Source organism: Phoca vitulina, unplaced genomic scaffold (assembly GCF_004348235.1).
Source record: "Phoca vitulina isolate PV1807 unplaced genomic scaffold, GSC_HSeal_1.0 scaffold14, whole genome shotgun sequence".
Classification (NCBI taxonomy): domain Eukaryota; kingdom Metazoa; phylum Chordata; class Mammalia; order Carnivora; family Phocidae; genus Phoca; species Phoca vitulina.
The window spans coordinates 40,128,593-40,141,778 of NW_022589717.1; the positions used below are offsets into that span (position 1 = coordinate 40,128,593).

Below are 13,186 nucleotides of genomic sequence, written 5' to 3' on the forward strand. Positions count from 1 at the left end.
CCATCTGAGCCACCCAGGCGCCCACTCCTAGAAAATTTCTAATTAAAAAAAATAAAAGTCACTTTTGTACTCTTTAATCTAGCATAAATAGAATGAATTCTTTTCAGGGGATATATTCTGATCAACACAATATATAAATTGTTCAATGATATGTTAAAATGCCAACTTTTTATAAATTAAAGTTACAGAGAGGATACTGTGATTGTCAAAAAATGTAGAATATTGAATTTTTAAAATTTTATCTATATATCATAAAAGATATATATTGGAGAAGAGGGAGAAAAATCTGATAAATTTTGGAGTTTTTTCTGTACTGGTTCACATAGATACACTATCCTTTAATGATCTTAATCGTAGTATTCTCTATAGAATATATTAAAAGAAAAAAGTCCAATCACTGGAAATGTGTTAATGTGGTCTTCTTTTATTGTAATGAGAACAACATTGACATAATGTAATGTCATATTATTGCTGATTTCAAAATATCAAATAATTACAAAATGCTATCATTGTTGAAATGGTCAGTAAATAAATCTATTTTTTATACTAGAGAAATGATGCCTTATTTTGGTCTTCTGAGGACTACCAAAGGAATGAGAAAGAGTAGAGCTTCTTTGTTTTGGGGTTTTCTGCAATTTTATTTTATTTTTTAAAAGAGAAGAGTAATGCAAGTGTCCCCTTATATGCTAAGATATATTCCGATATAAAGCTTTAGAGAGAAAAACAAAACCTGGTTCCCTGTTGTGCTCATTGAAGGAAAAACTCAGAAAATATCAGCAGCAACATGTTCTCTTATCAGTTTTCCCTCATCCTCACCACTGATCTCCATTTTTATGCTTTCCAGACAGCTTGGGAAGAAAAGCTAAGTTAAAATGTCCAATTTTCTGTTGAGATGGCAAAGCTTTTTTGTGAAAAACTGAAGTTTTACCATCTGAGAAAGGAATCTTACCAATAGCATGTTAGTCTCTCAAAATAAATTCTCATGCTGACACTTGTCAATTATCCATATGTCAGTTATTTGAAATATTTTTTTCATCATAGGGTGATTACCTTTTCTGTAATAATGTCTTTCACATTTCTAGACTCTTATTATCCCAGTTTTGTTTATGTGGTTTTACATTTATCTCCTTTCTGTTCCAGAAAACCTTTCACATAGCTATTATGGACACTGAAAATAAAACAAGATAAAATGAAAAACACGTTATACAAATGAAGAAAATGGACTCAAAGAAAATGAGAATAGGACAAAATGAAGATGTCAGGAAGATGTGACTGAGTAAATTCTTTAAGGTTTTTTTTTTCACCACTTCAATAGGGCCATGAGTTTTGTTGTGCATTTTTCAGTAGGTAATATAAGGATAAGAATAATCATTTGCTTAGAAGAAGCTCAATTAGTCTTGATGCTAACACCAGCAGTGATACCTCCCATGAGTCTTTATAAAGAAGAAATGGCAGGGGCGCCTGGGTGGCTCAGTTGGTTAAGCGACTGCCTTCGGCTCAGGTCATGATCCTGGAGTCCCGGGATCGAGTCCCGCATCGGGCTACCTGCTCAGCGGGGAGTCTGCTTCTCCCTCTCCCGCTCCCCCTCTTGTGCTCTCTCTCTCTCTCACTCTCTCTCTCAAATAAATAAATAAAATCTTAAAAAAAAAAAAAGAAGAAATGGCAATTAATGAGTAATATTCTTGCAGCATCCTTACGTATTATGGGACAGAGTATAGTTATGGGCTGTCTAGTTAGACCTAGAGTTGAATCCAGGCTCTGTACTTTAAGGATAGCTATGTGGCCTTAGGAAACTTATTTAACTTATTTAAGTTCCACATTTAGCATTTGTCAAGTGTGTCCATCTCATAGGCTGAGGTGAGGAATAAATAAGACAATGCAACATAAAATGTCCAGCATAACAACTGGGCACGTGAAAAGTGCTCAATAAATTTTAGATCTTCTTAATCTGTAGTTACTTGGGAATGCAAAGGCACTTCAATGTTAGCTCAAAGAACTATGGTTGCAAAGGTAATTTGATGTAAGAATAAATGAAGCATTGCAGTCTTGAGTGCATGTTTTTAAACATGTACACACACAATTTTGATTTTTATCTGTTTCTTGGCTCCTTTCTATACAGTAATTTTAGTCTAAGCATCTGGCGTATGTTGAAGCAAGTTTAGTATTTTGTTTTACAAACTCCCAGGTTGGTTATGAGAATGAAAATGTACAAAATAGCTGGCCCTGTCAAGTGCTGAGGATGGACTCAAGAAGTTCCTGAAGTCAGCAAAGATGTGGATCAGGAGATAATTCAGACCAGCTAAGTAGACAATAAATGAATCCTTTTATTGTTTTTTTTTCCCCTTTCTACAAATCATTTCCTCATTTTAAGTAAAGAAGGAAATAGAAGGCTGAGAACTTTGGCTGGAAATGGCTTTTTCAAAGCATTTCTCACAAGTGAGAAAAGGAACTGGGGGTTGCCAGCTTCTGTAGGAAGAGCTATGTATCCACTACCACACAGAGATGAAAGAGCCACATTTTCCTAAGTATTTTTCTGTGATTGGAGTTACAAAGAGTGATGAATTTAAAAGGTCAGCAGTTGATGCTTGTTTTTAGTGTCGTTCTGGCTGGGAAATTGTATGTTCAGAGAATGGAACTCTGACAAGTGAATTCTAAGTCTTCCAGAGAAATAGCTTAAATCAGAGCAAAAAAATCAGATGGATGGAAGAGATGATGGGTTTGTTAGGTTTATTGAACAATCAGTTTGGTACATCAAAATCTGCTAATCCATTAGCTAATCTCTTAAATAGATTTTAGTTTCTGAAACAGTATAACAGGAGTAATTGCCTTAATTTTCTTTCTTTTCTCAGAGCAAGAAATAACATAAAAACTATTCCATGTATTTCTCGTCCCTTTATTTTGCTCATGTCAGATGTACTATTTGATATGCTATATGTTATTTAGTCATATCCTTAGATCTTCTTTTAACAGTTTTAAGAGCTTTTTGCTCTCAAAGGATCCTACCACTTTTTCCTTTTTCTCGTCTGAAGAAGAGAACATGACACAATGAAGAGACCACTGTCTTGAATTAGGAGAACTTAAATCCTTATTGTTGCTGTATAACTAGCTAATAATATGATATTGTTCAAGTAATGTATCTTCAATTGTTTCGTATTTCCTCTTCTCAACAAACTTAGTGATTATACTTTTTAAACTTTTTTAAAATCAGTAGAAACATTTCTTGAGGTAAAAAAAATTTTTCATCAACCCAATATTGAAATTAGATGAAAGCTGAATCCTCTTATTGAAATGAGGTATCTTCTTGTTCTGCCAGTCTCTCTCCTTCCTCTTGCCTTTTGGTGCATTCTCTAAGATACCTGCAATGAACCTCTAGGGCAGTGTTTCTCAAAGCACAGTCCATGGAACACTGATGGTCCCTGATGGTCTATGGATGATTTATAGGACTTTAGGCAATTTATTTATTTATTTATTTTTTAAAAAGATTTTATTTATTTATTTATTTGACAGAGAGAGACTCAGCGAGAGAAGGAACACAAGCACGGGGAGTGGGAGAGGGAGAAGCAGGCTTCCCGCCGAGCAGGGAGCCCGATGCGGGGCTCGATCCCAGGACCCTGGGACCATGACCTGAGCCGAAGGCAGACGCATAACGACTGAGCCACCCAGGCACCCCTAGGCAATTTAGGACAAGAACATGAAATATTTGCTCATATACATTTCATAAACAATGGTAATGATTTTCATAACAGAAATGTCTTTATGTTCTGAATAATCATTATGTTTTCAAGGATTGTATATGTGCCACAAGCTCTGAGTTAGTTTATTTAAGTAACTTATATTCACAGCATTTGTGTATTATTCTTTGCTTATTAGTAATCCTTTTTTTTTTTTGTCGAGACCATAGTGCTGAGTATATCCTGAATTCACAAAATGAATCAACAATTAAAATATACTTTGCTGTAGTATTAAATTAATGACAAAATAATAGTACAATTGCTGCAAATAAAAATATCTGATAATCATTAAGTATGAAGAAAACTACAGTTTCATTATGGAATGTGACTCTTTTGCTACTGGGACAAGTGAAATTACAATTATGATGATTTATAAGAATAGCCAAAGAGCAAAACTAATTAGGAGACATGTTCATGAATATTTGAAAATCAGACTTCATTAGATCAATGGGCCTTTTGACCCTGGCCTCTAGTGTGTTATCTGTTATAGAACTTCTTCAAATAGTAGAAGGAACCCAGAGTTTTACATAATCTTCAAAATTATGCAGCAAAATCTCTGACAAGTGAATTATTTCTATAAAAAAAGAAAAAAAAACAAAAATAAATGCACTGTCACTAAAATGAAGAATAGGCCAAAAATAGAATTAAATTTTTAGTTCATATATTTAAAACATGTATAAGATATTTTTTAGCTGAAAAGTTTGTGAAATCATTCTCAGACTTAGTATCATACTTGGAGAGAAATCATAATAAATCTTTCACAATACTATTTTATCACATAATGTCAGTGGCATCCTCTGAAAGAGATATTAATACTACATATCTAGAAGAGCAGGCATTTGCTTTAAATTGGATACCATAATTAATATGCAGATTATGAATCAGTTTTGAGTACAGGCATACTTTGGAGATATTGCAGGTTTGGTTCCAGATCACCCCAATAAAGTAGATATCACAATAAAGCAATTCAAATAAATTTTTTGCTTTCCAATGTATATAAAAGTTATTTTTATATACTATAATCTATTAAGTGTGCAATAACATTGCATCTAACAAAAATGTACATACCTTAACTAACAAATACTTCACTGCTAAAAAAATTGCTAACATCATCTGAGCTATCAGCGAGTTGTAATCTCTTTGCTGGTAGAGGGTGTTGCCTTGGTATTGATGGCTGTTGACTCATCAGGGTGGTGGTTGCTGAAGGTTAGGTTGGCTGTGGCAACTTCTTCAAATAAGACAGTTAGGAAGTTTTTGCATTGATTGGCTCTTCCTTTCTCTGTAGCCTGTGACGCTGTTTGATAGCATTTTGCCCACAGTAGATCTTCCTTCCAAATTGGAGTCAATCTTCTCAAACCCGGCTGCTGCTTTATCAACTAGGCTTATATAATATCTGAATCCTTTGATGTCATTTCAACAATCTTCCAAACATCTTCACCAGGAGTAGATTCCATCTCAAGAAACTACTTTTTGTTGCTCATCCATAAGAGGCAACTCTCCATCAGTTCAAGTTTGATCATGAGATAGTAGCAATTCAGTCACATGTTCAGGCTCCACTTCTAATTCTACTTCTCTTACTATGTCCACCACATCTGTAGTTACTTCCTCCACTGAATTCTTAAACCCCTCAAAGTCATCCATAAGGATTGGAATCAACTTCTTTCAAACTCCTGTTAATGTTGATATTTTGACCTCTTTCATGAATCACAAATATTCTAAATGACATCTGGAATGGTGCATTCTTTCCAGAAGGTTGTCAGTGGACTTTGCCCAGATCCATCAGAGGAATTATTATGTATGGCAGCTATAGCCTTACAAAGCATATTTCTTAAATAATAAGGCTTGAAAGTTGAAATGACTCCTTGATCCATGGACTGTGGAATGGATGTTGTGTGAGCAGGCATGAAAACAACATTAATCTCATTGTCCATCTCCATCAGAGCTCTTGAGTGACCAGGTACATTGTCAATGAGCAGTTATATTTTGGGAAAAGAATCTTTTTTTTTCCTGAAAAGTAGTTCTCAACAGTGGCCTTAAAATACCCAGTAAATATGTTGTAAACAGATATGCTATCATCCAGGCTTTGCTGTTCCATTTATAGAGCACAGGTGGAAGAGATTCATCATAATTCTTAAAGGCCCCAGGATTTTCAGACTGGCAAATGAGCATTGTCTTCAATTTAAAGTCACCAGCTGCATTATCTTCTAAGAAGAGAGTCAACCTGTCCTTTGAAGCTTCAAAGCTAGACATTGACTTCTCCCTTCTAGTGCAAGATGGCATCTTCTTCCAATAGAAGGCTGTTTGTGTGCATTGAAAATGTTTAGTGTAGTCACCTTCATTAATTATCTGAGCTAGATCTTCTGGAGAACTTGCTGCAGCTTCCACATCAGCACTTGCTACTTCACCCTGAACTTTGATGTTAACTTCTTTCCTTAAATCTCATGAACCAACCTCTGCTTCCAACTTTTCTTCTTGCAGCTTCCTCACCTGTCTCAACTTTCACAGAATTGAAGAGAGTTAGGGCCTTGCTCTGGATCAGGCTGTGGCTTAAAGGAATGTTGTTATTGCTTTGCTTTGATCTTCCAACAAGACCACTGAAACTTTCTCCATATCAGCAATAAAGCTGTTTCACTTTCTTATCATTTGTGTGTTCACTGGAGTTGAAGTTTTAATTTCCTCCAAGAATTTTTCCTTCTCATTCACAACTTGGCCAACTGATGTAAGAGGCCTAGGTTTCAGCCTATCTTGGTTTTTGACATGCCTTCCTCCCTAAGCTGAATCACTTTTAGCTTTTGATTTAAAGTGAGAGACATATGACTCTTCCTTTTACTTGAACACATAGAAGCCATTGTACGGTTATTAATTGACCTAATATCAACATTGTTGTGTCTTATGGAATAGGGAGGCTCAAGGAGAATGAGAGAGATGGGGGAAAGGCTGGTCAGTGGATCAGTCAGAACATACTCACATTTATTAAGTTTGTTATCTTATATGGTCAGAGTTTGTGGAACCCCAAAACAATGACAATAATAACATCAAAGATTGTAGATCACTTTAACAAATATAATATAATAATAATAGTGAAAAAATTTGAAATATTGTGAAAATTACCAAAATGTGACACAGATACATGAAATGAGCATATATTGTTGGAAAAATGGCATTGACACAGATACATGAAATGAGCATATATTGTTGGAAAAATGGCATTGACACAGATACATGAAATGAGCATATATTGTTGGAAAAATGGCATTGATAGATACATGAAATGAGCATATATTGTTGGAAAAATGGCATTGACACAGATACATGAAATGAGCATATATTGTTGGAAAAATGGCATTGATACAGATACATGAAATGAGCATATATTGTTGGAAAAATGGCATTGACACAGATACATGAAATGAGCATATATTGTTGGAACAATGGCATTGATACAGATACATGAAATGAGCATATATTGTTGGAACAATGGCATTGATAGACCTGCTTGATGCAGGATTGCTACAAACCTTCAATCTGTAAAAAAAAAAAAAAAGCAGTATCTGTGATGTGCAATAAAGTGAAGCACAATAAAATGAGGTATGCTTGTATATATGTAGCATGTATATGAGGGAGAAATGTTTGATAATTTTTTTATCGTTAAAACCTCTTTGTGTTGGTTAATTTTATGTGTCAACTTGATTAGACCATGAGGTGCCCAGATATATGGTCATACATTATTGTGGGTACATCTATGAGAGTGTTTTTGAATGTTAACATTTAAGTTGACAAAGTAAAGTGAATTGCCTTTCCTGATGTGGGTGGACCACATCTTATCAGTGGAAGACCCACATAGAACAAAAAAGCTGACCTTTCTCTAAGTGAGAGAATTCGTTCTGCCTGACTGCCTCTGAACTGGGATATCAGCTTTTTCCAGCCTGTAGACTCAGATTGAAACATCAACTCTTCCTGCATATGAAGCCTGCCAGCCTTCAGACTGGAACTATATCACTGGCTTTCCTCTGGTCTCCTGCTTGCCGACTCACCCTACAGGTCTTGGGACTTATGCCAGTTTCCATAATTATGTGAGCCAATTCCTTATAATAAATCTCTTTCTCTCCTTTTCTAAGACAGATATATCTAATATATATATGGTATGTATAATTAGTTCTGTTTCTGTGAAGAACCCTGACTAATACAGTTTTGATACCAAGAATGATTCTAGAGAAACAGAACTTTAAGGATGAGTTTTCTGGGGTTTCTGGGATTGGCTTTTTAATATGATTAGATTTAAAGATGCCAATGACTTTATTTCTAGTAGTAAGGAGATCACTAATAATCTATGGCATGATCTGGCAATAGAGATATGCAAAATATTACCATTTGATACAGTAATCAATCACTTATAAGAAGCAAGTATCTGGGTGACAATGTGTATAATATCGTTAGATGTTTTTATCAAACAAATGAATATAATCAGGTTGGCTGATTGCTCCTGATGTCTCTGGACAAAATGGTGAAAGAAAAGGATGAGCTCAGAGATACAAATGCCCAGCTCAGGTGCACAAGTGACCTGAAAGTTCCCATGTATTCTTGAAAGGAGACCCTTAACTCCTATAGCTGCAGGGTGAGGTTGATGAATCTAACCCAGAATCTCATCCTGAAACTGGCTGAACTGTAATCCAAGTTGAACTCCCAGCTTTGCAGTATGTTTACTTGTAAAGTAAGAGTGCTGATGGAAAAAGAATGAGATCCTAAGAGTTGGAATGGGAACATGTGGGAAGACTCCGATGAAACTGGGGATATTGAACCCCTAAAATCTGATGAGTCTTCTTTGCTAGTTGAAGAGGCCTGTCCACCCTGACTGAGGAGATTAACTCTGCCTCACCTGAAGAAACTGTAGTAGCTTTTCCCTAAGGTAGTTGCCCTGCAAAACAATGCTGATTCTCCTCAGGACCCACCTCCACCAGCCATCTTTGCTTCTAGACCCATAACTAGACTCAAGTCCCAGCAAGGCCCTTAAAGGTGAGGTACACAGTGATTCACACAGAGGTGTGCTACACTTTAAATGAACTGCTTGATCTTTCTATTTCTACAGACAGAAATCTGGGGAACATTTGTGGGAATGGATACTAAGGGTTTGGGATAATGGTAGAAGAACTTTTAAGCTGGATCAGGCTGAATTTTTTGACGGGGCTTTAATAAGCAGACATTATGCATTTAATATTGTAGTTCAGGGAGTTCAAAGGCGTCAGACAGTTTGCTGCTGAAACACGGACCAAATGGTAGACCACAGTGAGTGAGTAAGAAAGGCCCTGCCTGCCTTTGCTTAATGTAGAGGGTTCAAAGGCTTAGGGAGATTAGAATATTAGAATGGATTTGTCATTTAAGACCCATTCACCCACTCTGGGAGGGTCCAGAAGTCATACCTTTCACCACTACTCTAAGACATAAATTTGTGAGGGGAGCCCCAGCATCCTTGAAGAGCTCTGTGACCACTCTTCTCTGTAAGACAGACCTCATGGTGGGAACTGAGGTTACTGGATTGGGAAACCTAAATGCATGGCAGTAATTGGATCCCTGTGTGGTAGGGGTCAAGTTGCAGCACTTAACCACCAAAGGCAAGGAGGTTATGGTTAGTGTAATGGATAGCAGAATGAAAGCTATCAGAATAGTCTGATTCACACAGATCTATCTATGGTGTTGGCTAGTTGATCACGGTGTTCCTAGAAGTGAAATAGATAGGAAGCCTACTAAATTCTTACCTGATATATATAAGCAGAAAAGTTCTAGTTTAAGTGAACAAAGGTCTAAACTGACTCATAAAAACAGGGTATGGCCCCTTCAATAAATTCCCAGACTTGAGCCAGACCTCAAACCCCTTGAATGAAGAGAAGACCAAATCCCCTTGAGGAAGGATTCTGGAACACTGCCAAAAATTCATGCTGTTAATCTTTCTCCAGCCTTCCCCCAAAGGGACCTATGGGTTTTTTTTTTTTTTTTTCAGGGTAACTGTATAGTGCGGAAAAGGAAATAATCAGACATTTCAGGAACTACTAGATACTAATTCTGATTTGATTCCAAGAGACCCAAAATATCACTGTGGTCTACTAGTAGGGGCTTTTGGAGGTCAGGTGATGAATGGAATTTTAGTTCCTGTCCATCTCACAGCAGGTCCAGTGGGTCCCCAAACTCATCCTGTGGTTATTTCTCCTGCTCCACAATGCATCATTGGAATAGACAGACTTAGGTGACATAATCCCCACATTGGTTTTCTGACCTGTGGAGTAAAGGCTATTCTGGTGGGAAAGAGCAAGTGGAATCCATTAGAACTGTCTCTATCAAGGAAAATAGTAAATCAAAAGCAATACTGCATCCCTGGAGGGATTGCAAAGATTAGTGCTATAATCAGGGACTTGAAAGATGCAGGAGTGGTGATTTCTACCACATCCCCGTTCAACTTGCCTATTTGGTCTGTGAGGTGACAAATGAATCTTGGAGGATGACGGTGGATTTTCATAAGCTTAACCAGGTGGTGACTCCAAGTGCAGCTGCTGTGCCAGAAGTAGTTTCATTGCTTGAACAAATTAACACATCTCCTGGTACTGGAATTACACCTGTTGATCTGGTAAGTTCTTTCTCCATATCTGTCCATGAGGCCCACCAGAAGTAGTTTGCTTTCAGCTGTCAAGGGCAACACTACACCTTCACTTTCCTATATTAGGGATATATCAACTCTCTAGGCCTACATAATGTTAGTTTATGTAGGGCATTTAGTTCACAAGGATCTTGATTGACTTTCTCTTCCACAAGATATTATATTGTTTTATTACACTAATGACATCATGCTGCTTGGACCTAGTGAGTAAGAAGTAGCAACTACTCTAGACTTATTGGTAAGATATTTGTGTGTCAGAGTGTGGGAAATAAATCCCACAAAAATGCAGGGATCCCTTACCTCAGTGAAATTTCTAGGGATCCAGTGGTGTGAGGCATATTGAGATATCCCTTTTAAGTTCAAGAGTAAGTCGTTGCTTCTGGCCCCTTCTACAACAAGAAAAGATATAATGCCTATTGGCCTCTTTGGGTTTTGGAAGCAACATAGTACTCATTTGGGTCCGTTATTGTGGCTCATTTATCTTGTGATCCAAAAAGGTGCTAGTTTTGAGTGAAGTGCAGAACAAGAGAAGGCTCTGCAACAAATCCAGGCTAGTGTACAAGCTGCTTTGCTACCTTAGCCATTGGATCCAGTAGATCCAATGGTGTTTGAAGTGTCAGTGGCAGATAGGGATGCTGTTTGGAGCCCCTATAGGTGATTTGCAGCATAAGCCTTTAGGATTTTGGAGCAAAGCTCTGTCATCCTTCATAGATAATTACTAATCTTTTGAGAAACAGCTTTTGGACTGCTCTTAGCACTTAGTAGAGATTGAATGCTTTACTGTGGGTCACCAAGTTACCATGTGACCTGTCCATCATGAACTGCATGTAATGACCCACCGGGCCATAAAGTTGTGTGACAGCAGCACTCCATCGTCTAATAGAAGTGATACATACATGATTAGGATTGACCAGGCCCTGAAGACACAACTAAGTTACACAAAGAGGTGGCTCAAATGTCCATGGTCCCCACTTTCTCTCTCCTAAGCCTGCACCTATGGCCTCATGGGGATTTCCCTGTGATCAGCTGAAGAGGAAGAGAGGACTTAGGTCTTTCTCTCTCCTAAGCCTGCACCTATGGCCTCGTGGGAATTTCCCTGTGATCAGTTGAAGTGGAAGAGAGGACTTAGGTCTTTCTCTCTCCTAAGCCTGCATCTATGGCCTCATGGGGATTTCCCTGTGATCAGCTGAAGAGGAAGAGAGGACTCAGGCCTAGTTTACAGATGGTTCCATATGATATGCAGGCACCACCTGAAAGTGGACAGCTGCAGTATTACTGTTCCTTTCTGGGACATCCCTGAGGGACAGCAATGAAGGGAAATCCTCCCAGTGGGCAGAACTCCAAGTAGTGTACCCTGGCTGTTCACTTTACTTGGAAAGAGAAATGGTTGGACATATGATTATATACCACTTCACGGGCTGTTGTCAGTGGTTCAGTTGGATGGTCAGAGACTTGGAAGGAACATGATTAGAAAATTAGTCACCAGGAAACTTGGTAAAGAGTGGACAGACTTCTCAGAATGGGCAAAAAATGTGAGGATATTTGTGTTCCAGTGAATGAGACCAAAGGGTGACCTCAAGAGAGGAGGATTTTAATGACCAAATGGACAGGATGACCCATGCTGTGGAGCCTGGTCAGCCTCTTTCCCCAGTCATCCTTGTCATTACCACAGTGGCAGGGATGGAGATGATGCATGGGCTCAGCCACATGGACTTCCACTCACCCAGGCTGACCTGATGACAGCCACTACTGAGTGCCCAATCTGACAACAGCTGAGATCAGCCCCAAGTCCCCAGTATGGCATCATTCCTCAAGGTGATTATCCAGCTACCTGTGGCAGGTCGATGATATTGCTCTGCTTCCTTCATGAAAAGAGCAGCATTTTTTGTTAAACTGGAATAGACACTCTGGGTACAAATTTGCTTTCTTTGAATACAGTGATTCTGCCAAAATTACCATTCATGGACTTGTAGAATGCCTTATCTACTGCCATCGTGTTCCACACAGCATTGGCTCTGATCAAGGAACTCACTTCACAGAAAATGAAGTGGGCCTATGCTTCTAAAATTCACTGGTCTTACAGTAATTCCCACCATCCTCCGAGCAGCTGACTTGACAGAAGGTTGGAATAGCCATTGAGGACTCAGCTGTAGTGCCAGCTTGAGGACAATACCTTACAGGGCTGGGACAAGGTTTTCCAGAAGGCTGCATGCTCTCTGAATCAGTGTCCAATATATGGTGCTGTTTCTCGATAGCCAGGAGTCATAGGTCCAGGAATCAACGGGTGGAAACGGGAGTGGCATCATTCATCATTACTTCTAGTGATTCATGGCAAATTTTTGCTTCCTGTTCACACGCCCTTATGCTCTGCTGGCCTAGAGGTCTGAGTTCCAGAGGGAAGAAAGCTTCTACCAGGAGACACAATGATTTCATTGAACTGAAAGTTAAGACTGAAGCCTGGCTATTTTGGGCTTCTCAGGCCTCTGAATCTAGGTAAAGCAGAGAGTTACTGGGCTGGCTGGAATGACTGGATCCTGGGCACCTTGAAGAAATTGGTGTACTATGCCCCAATGGGTGTAAGGGAGAGTATGTCTGGAATATAGATTCCTTAGGACATTCATTGCCTTGTGAGTAAGGTCTATGAAAAGCTAAAACACAGTCCAGGCAGGACTACTATGACCCAGACCCTTCAGGAATGAAAGTCTGAGTTACCTCATCAGGTAAAGAACCATGACCAGCTGAGAGGCTTGATTAAGGCAAAAGAAATACAGAAGAAATAATGGGAAAAGGTAGTTCTAAATAGCAGTTA

At 38.4% G+C, this 13,186-nt stretch overlaps 1 pseudogene; it reads left to right on the forward strand.

Moving 5' to 3' along the window:
* The first annotated feature begins 7,208 nt into the window (after nucleotides 1-7,208).
* Nucleotides 7,209-12,980, forward strand: LOC116637340 (annotated as a pseudogene).
* The last annotated feature ends 206 nt before the right edge of the window (nucleotides 12,981-13,186 follow it).